At 46.5% G+C, this 8,223-nt stretch overlaps 1 protein-coding gene across 9 annotated transcripts in view; it reads left to right on the top strand.

The window, feature by feature from the left end:
• The first annotated feature begins 8,002 nt into the window (after positions 1–8,002).
• The window catches only part of CREM (cAMP responsive element modulator), a 55,104-nt gene continuing 54,883 nt past the window's right edge, over positions 8,003–8,223 (top strand). For 8 of the 9 annotated variants that reach the window (XM_038755674.1, XM_038755676.1, XM_038755672.1 and 5 more), the window contains exon 1: positions 8,003–8,069. The gene's annotated coding sequence lies outside the window, so the exon portion shown is untranslated. The remainder of the gene's footprint in view (positions 8,070–8,223) is intronic. The other variant, XM_038755669.1, reaches the window with a different exon arrangement.

Raw genomic sequence — 8,223 nt, 5'->3', positions numbered from 1 at the left:
CCCTGCCAGTGAAGAAATAAGGGCCAATGCTGTTGTTCCAGTATGGATTTTTTCAAAGTGGACCCTGTTAAAATCATTGCCGAGTCTCCCTCTATTGGGGCTCAGGAGGGCGGACTGGCTTTTCATTCAGTTCATTCATTCATTCAATTGTATTTATTGAGCGCTTACTGTGTGCAGAGTGCTGTATGAAGCATGTGGAAAGGTCAATTGGGCAATAAAGAGAGACCTTCCCTGGCTTGCCAGATCGAGGGCTCCAGCCTTTCCAGCTGGCCAGATTTAACCCCCAGCCCAAACCGGTGTAAGCTCATCTCTTGACTAATCTCACTGTGGGCAGGGAATGTGTCTGTTTATTGTTGTATTGTACTCTTCCAAGAGCTTAGTACAGTGCGCTGCGCAAGTAAGCGCTCAATAATTACGGGAAAAAAAAAACCCAGGGATGACATCCTTAACAGGCTGCAGGGTGAGCTGAAACTGCCCCTGCCACACCTGCCTGCCCACTCACCTGGACGGCCATTTCAATCTTCGATGCCTGGCTTTCCACGTCCCACCCCTCCACAGCCTCACACATGTACAACACGTGGTCTCCTTGGAGTGGCCAGGCATATCAAACCACTGCCATCCTAGCGGTAGCACTGACAGTTTTGGTACTAAGTACTCGGGGGAGTACAATATAACAGAGTTGGAGCCATTAACTTTGTAATAATATGAGGAATGGTATACACTGATTTTCCTCACAGTCAAATAGCAGGCCATGAGATATTATTGTCATACTTTGTGAGCTTATTATTCGGATTAGTTTTACATTCCCCTACTATTAAAGTGTGAGGCTCTCCAAAATGTATATAGAAGTGAGCACTGTAAGCCCGTTGTTGGGTAGGGACCATCTGTATATGTTGCCTATTTGTACTTCCCAAGCACTTAGTACAGTGCTCTGCACACAGTAAGTGCTCAATAAATACGACTGAATGAATGAAGTACATTCTAAAACTTGGGCTTTCATTTATATGAAGCTGTCCCGGGGACATTGCAGAGTGTTGCAGATATTGGAAACCGACACTTTGCCCAATTTAAATTCAACATACCATATTCAGAGAAGCATTGTGGCTCAGTGGAAAGTGCAAGGGCTTTGGAGTCAGAGGTCATGGGTTCAAATCCCAGCTCCGCCACTTGTCAGCTGTGTGACTCTGGGCAAGTCATTTAACTTCTCTGGGCCTCAGTGACCTCATCTGGAAAATGAGGATGAAGACTGTGAGCCCCACGTGGGACAACCTGATCACCTTGTATCCCTCCAGTGCTTAGAACAGTGTTTTGCACATAGTAAGCGCTTAATAAAGGCTGTCATTATTATTATTAGTGTCTTCAGGGCAGACACCAGAACTGCTTGGTGAAAGGAAGCCTAAACCCTCCGGAAGGGCACACCGATAAAACAATAAATGTTAGTGCAGCCATCCCGTATGAAAAAGCAGAGGCCCAGGGCAAGTCACAGGCCCCAGGAACTCACTTGGCCACCAGCTACATGGTCTGCTCTTCTAGCGAGCCCAGAACAGCTCTTCACCCAGTGCAGGGGACAGTTTTCTCTCACCCCATCCCTCTACCCACGCAATGTCTTTCGCTGGGCGTTGACCCCGTCTATTTCAGATTGGTTACAGCAAAGGAGGACTCAATCAATCAATCAAACATATTTATTGAGTGCTTACTCTGTGTAGACCACTCTAATGAGCACCTGGAGCTTACAATTCAAAGGATCCCTCAAGGAACTTATAATCTAGCGCTAGAGAGAAAGATTAAAATAAATTACAAATAGGGGAAGAAAGAGTATAAGGATATGGGCATACAGGCTGTGGGAGTGCGGTGAGCATCAAAGTGCTTAGAAGGAACGGAGAGGAAGACGGGAAGTGAGGGAGGAAAGGGAGACAGGGAGTGAAAGAGCAAAGTCCAGCCCTGTGGGTTTATGGCTTTCACATATGGCAGCAGCAGCCATCCTTCCCTCCCGGGATAGCCAGCAGGCCATTCTGGTAAAATAAATTATTTATTTTCATCCCTGCCCATCTCTCCATGAAGTTATTAATAATCATGTCATAAGTTATAGTGAATTGAAATCGTTTGCTAGAATGAAAATATTTCTGAAGTCTAAGGTCCTTGAGGGAATATCCTCCCCGCCCTACCTCCTTCCCTCCCCACAGCACTTGTATATATATTTGTACAGATTTGTTACTGTATTTATTTTACTTGTACATATTTACTATTCTATTTACTTTGTTAATGATGTGCATATAGCTTTAATTCTATTTGTTCTGATGACTTTGATACCTGTCTACATGTTCTGTTTTGTTGTCTGTCTCCCCATTCTAGACTGAGCCTGTTTTTGGGTAGGGACCATCTTTATATGTTGCCAGCAAGTTGCACAATAAGTGCCCAATAAATACAACTGAATGAATGAAATATGTCATTTCTTTATTCTCTATTTCCTCACTCAATACAATGGGAGCTCAGTAAATTTTATTACTACTACTACTACTAGTAATAATAATGGCATTTGCTAAGCGCTATGTGTCGAGAACTGAACTAAGTGCTGAGGTAGATGCAAGATAACCAAGAGGATCACAGTTCCTGTTCCAAATGGGGCTCACAGTCTAAGGGGAGAGAGAATGGCTATTTAATCACCATTTTATAGATGAGAAAGCTGAGGCACAGAGGAGTTAAATGACTGGCCTAAGGTGCCCCAACAGGCAAGTGGCAGAGCAGAATCAGAACCCAGGTCCTAGGACTTCCAAACCCATGCTCTATCCACTAGGACGTGCTTCTTCTGCTATTACAATAACAACAACAACAACAAAAGGGCAGATACATTACATGCTCGTCATTTATTTGCATATGACTTAAAAAATACGTTGAAAGAATAAATGTCAAGTATTGGGTTAGAGGGACTTACATTGAGTACCTATATGCTCTCATTTTCCAGAATGGAATTCTCAGGCATTTCCTAAAAAACTAGGCATGTCATAATTTACATGGTGGTATTGACTCCCTTTAGAGGAACTCCAATTAGAGTCTCAGAACTAAACTTCAAAGGAAGCCCAGGGGACCATCCTAAAGGGGGTTAGGTTCCAGGCCCATGGCTGATATTTGTGAATCCTGTAATTTTTCTCTTTCAATAATATTTGAACACAGTTGGGTTGAAAAGCATACCAGTCTCTTGAATTGTCCCATCGTCCTGCTCTATCCTCCGTCTTTGAGGTAGATAAGGGATGGGAAGGGGCATCTGACCTCTTGCCCAGTCTATGGTGGTACCAAATTACAGCGTGCCCTGCCTATTTGTAATGTCCTTTATGTTTTAGTTGGATTTTTTTTCTTAGTTTCAGTACTGCAATATATGTTGATGCATCACTTTATGAGTCAACACTGGCTGTTTAACAAACTACATCCTGTAAGTGATAGTCCCACCCCTTTAACTGCTTTCTTTCTGATGGCCATGCAGACATGGCCTTTATTTCTCTGTCCACAGCAAGTTCCATAGTAGAATAGAAATCCCCCCCGAAGGAAATTTCAAGAACACCATCTGAGGACAATCTTTAGAGTTGCAGTGTTAGTTGCAAGATTTTTTTCAAGTGCCTAGTAGTTTCCCCCCTAAAATATTCCAAATCATCTAAGGAGCAAGAGATTTTTGTGGAGGTGAACACAACAGAGCGGATCCATTTTATGTGGTTCAATCTATGGTATTTACTGAATGCTTATTCGAGGTAGAGCACTGTACTACACACTTGAGAGAATACAACAGACTTAGGCATGATTCCTGTCCTCAATACTGTTAAGATCTGGTGGCACTGACAGACACCAAAATAAATTACAAGTAGGGGAAGCAGATGTAGATGAAATCCATAAGCTATTTAAGCTAATTGACAACTGTTTGTGAATTGTAGGCCTGCTACTCCCCGGGAAAACCCGCCAAATGTGTTTGTTGCAGGGGAGAGAGGGCCTGGACTGGTGAGGTCCAGTGTCCCGTGTCTCTCCCTTCTGACACGAGGACCTGAGAGTGACACTGGCCTACTTTCAGGTGGCCCCAGGGAAAGACGTAGGGTGGCCTAGTAGTAGAAGCAGCATGGCTCAGTGGGAAAAAGCCCGGGCTTTGGAGTCAGAGGTCATGGGTTCAAATCCCGGCTCCGCCAATTAGCTGTGTGACGTTGGGCAAGCCACTTCACTTCTCTGGGCCTCAGTTTCCTCACCTGTAAAATGGGGATGAAGACTGTGAGCCCCACCCTGGGATAACCTGATCATCTTGTAACCTCTCCAGCGCTTAGAACAGTGCTCTGCACATAGTAAGCGCTTAATAAATGCCATTATTATTATTATTATTATAAAGAGCACTGGGCTGGGAGTCGAGACCCCCTTCTAATAATAATAATAATGATGATGGCATTTGTTAAGCGCTTACTATGTGCAAAGCACTGTTCTAAGCGCTGGGGGGGATACAATGTGATCAAGTTGTCCCACGTGGGGCTCACAGTCATAATCCCCATTTTTACATTTTGACATTTCTAGATTGTGAGCCTGCTGTTGAGTAGGGACTGTTTCTATATGTTGCCAACTTGTACTTCCCAAGCGCTTAGTACAGTGCTCTGCACACAGCGCTCAATAAATACGATTGAATGAATGAATGAATGAATTTTCTAATCCCCTTCTACCACTTCCCTGCTGGGTGACCTTAATCAAGTCCCTTACCTTCTCTGTGCCTGTTTCCTCATTTGTAAAATGGGGGTTAAATACCCCCTTCTAGACTGTGAGCCCGCTGTAGGGTAGGGATTGTCTCTGTTGCTGAATTGTACTTTCCAAGTGCTTAGTGCAGTGCTCTGCACACAGTAAGCGCTCAATAAATACGACTGAATGAATTGTCTCTATTGTTGAATTGTGATTTCCAAGTACAGTGCTCTGCATACAATAGGCTCTCAATAAATACGATTGAATGAATGAATGGTCTCCATTGCTGAATTGTACTTTCCCAGCGCTTCATAGAAGCAGCGTGGCTTAGTGGAAAGATGCCGGGCTTGGGAGTAGGAGGTCATGGGTTCTAATCCCGACTCTGCCATTTATAAGCTGTGTGACTGTGGGCAAGTCGCTTAACCTCTGTGCTTCAGTTACCTCATCTGTCAAATGGGGATTAAGACTGTGAACCCCACGTGGGACAACCTGATTACCTTCTATCTATCCAAGCGCTTAGCACATAGTAAGCGCTTAACAAATACCATCGTTGTTATTATTATTATTATTAATACAGTGCACCGCACACAGTAAGCGCTCAATAAATACGACTGAATGAACGAAACACCTGCCCCCTTAGATTTCGTTGCGGGCAGGGAACGTGTCAGCCAATTCTGCTGTATTGTACCCTTCCGAGCGCTTAGTACGGTGTGGGGCACATACTAAGCGCTCACTAAATACCACTGATTGGATTGTGACGTTCGCCCTATTGATGCCTAAGCGCTTACTGTGTGCCAAGCACTATTTGTTGTCTGTCTCCCCCTCATAGACTGTGAGCCCGTTGTGGGTAGGGATTGTCTTTGTTGCCCAATTGTACTTTCCAAGCGCTTCGTACAGTGCTCTGCGCACAGTAAGCGCTCAATAAATATGACTGAATGAATGAAGGAATGGGGTCTAGCCCAGCATCTTCTAGATTGTGAGCCCGTTGTTGGGTAGGGACTGTCTCTCTCTGTTGCCGACTTGTACTTCCCAGGCGCTTAGTCCAGTGTTCTGCACACAGTAAGCGCTCAATAAATACTATTGAATGAATGACGATGGAATGAATGAATGACGGGCCAGGTGCTGGGCTAGATTGATTCATTCATTCAATCAATCAATCGTATTTATTGAGCGCTTACTGTGTGCAGAGCACTGTACTAAGCGCTTGGGAAGTACAAGTTGGCAACATACAGAGACAGTCCCTACCCAACAGTGGGCTCACAGTCTAGAAGGGGGAGACGGAGAACAAAACCAAACATATTAACAAAATAAAATAAATAGAATAGATATGTACAAGTACAAGTACTGTGTGCTCTGCACACAGTAAGCGCTTAATATATACGACTGGATGAATGAATGACGATGGAATGAATGAATGACGGGCCAAGCGCTGGGCTAGATTCATTCATTCAAGCAATCATATTTATTGAGCGCTTACTGTGTGCAGAGCACTGGACTAAGCGCTTAGGAAGTACAAGTCGGCAACAGAGAGAGACGTTCCCTACCCAACAACGGGCTCATAGTCTGGAAGGGGGAGACAGACAACAAAACAAAACATGGAGACAGGGGTCAAGACCGTCAGAATAAATAGAATTATAGCTTTGTGCACATCATTAACAAAATAAATAGAATAGTAAATATGTACAAGTAGAACAGAGTAGTAAATCTGTACAAATATATAGGACTGTGAGCCCCTTCTAGACTGTGAGCCTGCTGTTGGATAGGGACCGTTTCTAGATGTTGCCAACTTGGACTTCCCAAGCGCTTAGTACAGTGCTCTGCACACAGTAAGCGCTCAATAAATACAATTGAATGAATTAATGAATGAATGAAAGGAGGGGAAGGAGGAGGAGAGGGAAAAGGAGGCTCGGTGTGGGAAGGCCTCCTGGAGGTGAGTGCTCAGTAATAATAATAATGGCATTTATTAAGCACTTACTATGTGCAAAGCACTGCTCTAAGCGCTGGGGAGGATACAAGGTGATCAGGTGATCTATTCTATTTATTTTATTTTGTTAATATGTTTTTGCTTTGTTCTCTGTCTCCCCCTTCTAGACTGTGAGCCCACTGTTGGGTAGGGACCATCTCTATTTGTTGCCAACTTGTACTTCCCAAGCACTTAGTACAGTGCTCTGCACACAGGAAGCGCTCAATAAATACGATTGATTGATTGATCAGGTTGTCCCATGGGGGGGTTCCCAGTCTTCATCCCCATTTTCCAGATGAGGCCACTGAGGCCCAGAGAAGTGAAGTGACTTGCCCAAAGTCACACAGCTGACAGTTGGCGGAGCCGGGATTGGAACCCATGATGATGATGATGATAGCATTTATTAAGCGCTTACTATGTTTAAAGCACTGTTCTAAGCGCTAGGGAGGTTACAAGGTGATGAGGTTGTCCCACGGGGGGCTCACAGTCTTCATCCCCATTTTTACAGATGAGGGAACTGAGGCCCAGAGAAGTGAAGTGACTTGCCCAAAGTCACACAGCTGACAGTTGGCGGAGGCGGGATTTGAACCCACGACCTCGGCCTCCAAAGCCCGGGCTCTTTCCAGGAGGCCTTCCCAGACTGAGCCCCTTCCTTCCTCTCCCCCTCGTCCCCTTCTCCATCCCCCCATCTTACCTCCTTCCCTTCCCCACAGCACCTGTATATATGTTTGTAGATATTTATTACTCTATTTATTTATTTATTTTACTTGTACATATCTATTCTATTTATTTGATTTTGTTAGTACGTTTGGTTTTGTTCTCTGTCTCCCCCTTTTAGACTGTGAGCCCACTGTTGGGTAGGGACCGTCTCTCTATGATGCCAACTTGTACTTCCCAAGCGCTTAGTCCAGTGCTCTGCACACAGTAAGCGCTCAATAAATACGATTGATTGATTGATTGATTGATTTCCACTGAGCCACGCTGCTTCTCTAAGCAGGGCATTGAAGGGAGGAAGGGAGCAGTGACAGGCAGTCAGCCAACACCGTGGAGCGGCCCCGGCCAGCCCCCAAGGCCGCCGGGGAGGTTGCTAGGAGACGGGGGCGGGGCCGCAGCCGTTAGACGCCGGGGCGACCAATGGGCTCTCGGCACGCGCCAGAGGGCGCCCGGCGATTGGCCCCGGCGGCTGGGCCCCGCCCAGCCCCTTTTGAAGTGGGAGGGGGTCTCGCGCAGGCGCGCGGCGGGCCGCCCGGGTGTGTTGGCGGGGGGGCCGTCTCAGCGCTGACGCGCGTGTTCCGTGGAGCCGACGCCAGCGCTAACGTGGCCGCCTGCTGGCGGCTCCCGGGACCGCCGCCGCCGCCGCCTCCTCCCGTAAGCGGTGACGAGGGCGGCTACGTCAAGGCCAGCGCGGCGGGTGAGTCGGGCGCCCGCTGCGGCCCAGCCCGTCGCCGTGGGAACGCCGACAGCGCCGAGGAGGAGGAGGAGGCGCTGCCGCCGCCTTTTCCTCTTCCACTTTCCGGGGGAGATATAAGGGGGTGGAGCCCATTCCGCCTCCTCCAGCTCACGGC

The sequence above is a fragment of the Tachyglossus aculeatus genome, chromosome 13 (assembly GCF_015852505.1).
Source record: "Tachyglossus aculeatus isolate mTacAcu1 chromosome 13, mTacAcu1.pri, whole genome shotgun sequence".
Taxonomy (NCBI): Eukaryota; Metazoa; Chordata; class Mammalia; order Monotremata; family Tachyglossidae; genus Tachyglossus; species Tachyglossus aculeatus.
Note: the sequence above shows the minus strand (reverse complement) of the source record. Positions and strands in the feature narration are given on the sequence as shown.